Below are 2,277 nucleotides of genomic sequence, written 5' to 3'. Positions count from 1 at the left end.
TGAGGGCTGTCAATTCACACTAATTATTGTATCTTTTGCCATGGAGAAACTTCTTAGTCTGATGTAATCTCACTTTTCTATTTTGGGGATTATCAAACTTTAGTACCACTTTAAAAATACCATAATTATTAATTTCAGAACTTCAAAATTTAAATAGATTCCAGAATTGTCTTCTTTTCTCATATGAGAAAGGAAAATTTCTTTTATTATTTGAAGCCTGGATGATTTCCCATAGCTATATTCCACCAGATCTCTCTGCAGAGTCTTCAAAATTCAGAAAATACAGAAAAGCTTTAAGTCAGCCTTTTAGAGAAGACATTCTAGCTCACATTATCTCATCAGCAAGAGAATATTGGTGGAAATCACAATGCCAGAGTGAAGCAGCTGTTTCTTTACACAATAGTTATTACATATGTCTACTTTTGCTGCTACTATTGGTTCACCTTGTTCAAGTCTACATGCACAATTTGACCTGACTGTGAATGTTTTCTTGAATTTTCATTAATGTTTCCTGAAGCTCAAAACCAGCATTCCCAAGAACCTTGGGAATAATGAGTAATACCTCCACAGATGCTTGGACTCCAAGCTGGGCCCTGCCCTTTATATTTAGTGTATATTTTATTAGGGTTTCTGCCATGGCTATTTCTAGTGCACCAGCTCTTGGAACCATGCATTCATCATCAATAGCATTTTTGACTGCCTTTAAGTCATCTCTTATTGGATCTTTGATTTGAATTAGTATGTGCTTCTTTGGCCCTTTGACCAATAATGTAACAGAATAAGGATTGTTAAATAATCCTTATTGTTAAATAATCTTTCTCAATAAAGGTGAACTTCTATTCTCCCAACATGTACTCATACACAAGTCCTGTATGTCCCAAGCAATCAGGATTTAGGTCATCAAAAGAATTTAGAGCTACCCCATGACAAGCAAGAGTAGTCAGCTTCTCCGTATTTCTTCTTTTAGCTTTGGTGAGAGCTATGGTGCCTTCTTTTGCAAGAACATCCAAGGGAAAGGTGTTAATTCCCTTTTGATTAATATCAACAAATCCTTTTTTCTGAATCACTGCAGATTTTCTTTTTCAGTCCTATTATATTTTCAATATAATATCTTCAATAATGTTTATTTCAGCTTTTACCAGTTTCCCTTTCTCTTCTGTACTCTTATACCAAAAAAAAGCCAGAATTAATTTTTTCATGTTCCTATGACATATTGCATGTGAATATGTATGCTTCATCTATGCTTTTCTTCATATCAGGATGATATACTCCATATACCAAAACAAGTCCTCTGATTAAGCTTGTATCAGTTTAATATTTAAGTTTAATCTCTATAATCTCAACCATGAAGAGGTCAGTAGGCTCATCTTGTTTGTTTGTTTTTTGGGGTTTTTTTTGTTTGTTTCTTTTTAACAGCCAAAATGGACTCTACTATGGCCTCTGTTCAAACACCTGCAAGTTCAGCATGATCTTTAGTATGAAAAGATCTGGCCACATCGATAAGTGTTTTCCTGTCCACCTCTCTGCTTACTTTGACTTGTTCAAGAAATTGAAGGGCCTTTTCCTTTGCAATTGCAAATACTTTGGTGATTATTCTGGGATGAAGACCTTCAGAAATGTAGAGATATGAATGTTTCAGCAGCTCTCCAAATAATGAGAACAGTGTAAGTAGTACCATCACCAGCTATGTCATCCTGGGCTATTGCTACTTTTGTTATAAAAGGGGACGTTGGGTGTTGAATTTGCATTTTGTGAAGCAACACATTGCCATCTATGTTTAGTTTTATGTCACTGGTGCCAGAAACAAGCATCTTCATGGTGCCCTTAGCCCCCAGCTAGTCCTTCATACACTCTGCAGCCCCCGCACCATGCTGATGTTGACTGCCAGCAATGCCTGGGCTTGAGTCACCTTGACCTTAGGGATCAGAGTCATCATGGCCACCATAGTTGCCCCAGTTGAGGGAGAGGATATCCAACGTGCACAATGCCCAGAGCCTGTTTGTAGTGACTGGCCAAAAAATGACATTTTAAAAATGAAAAAAGGGAGCCAGCAGGGGGCTTGGGAGCTGAGATGCTGAACTCTCATGTGGTAAACTATGGTTCAAGAGGCTTGAAAAACCACACCAGGTACATGTGAGTACATACCCAAAGTCCCGGGAGTAGAAGGGAGAAGAAGGGATTGCAGCATTTCCATAAGGCCTTGGAGATGATTTCTCACTTTCTCTTTCTTTTCTCTCTCTTTCTGGCAAGTGTACATACTGTATGACAAAAATCTTA

General features: G+C 37.7%; 1 pseudogene; it reads right to left on the bottom strand.

Moving 5' to 3' along the window:
* Nucleotides 1–298: 298 nt before the first annotated feature.
* LOC102472174 (T-complex protein 1 subunit zeta-like) lies at nt 299–1,945 on the bottom strand (annotated as a pseudogene).
* Nucleotides 1,946–2,277: the final 332 nt, after the last annotated feature.

The sequence above is a fragment of the Tupaia chinensis genome, unplaced genomic scaffold, assembly GCF_000334495.1.
Source record: "Tupaia chinensis unplaced genomic scaffold, TupChi_1.0 Scaffold000037_22, whole genome shotgun sequence".
NCBI classification, from domain to species: Eukaryota; Metazoa; Chordata; class Mammalia; order Scandentia; family Tupaiidae; genus Tupaia; species Tupaia belangeri.
Note: the sequence above shows the minus strand (reverse complement) of the source record. Positions and strands in the feature narration are given on the sequence as shown.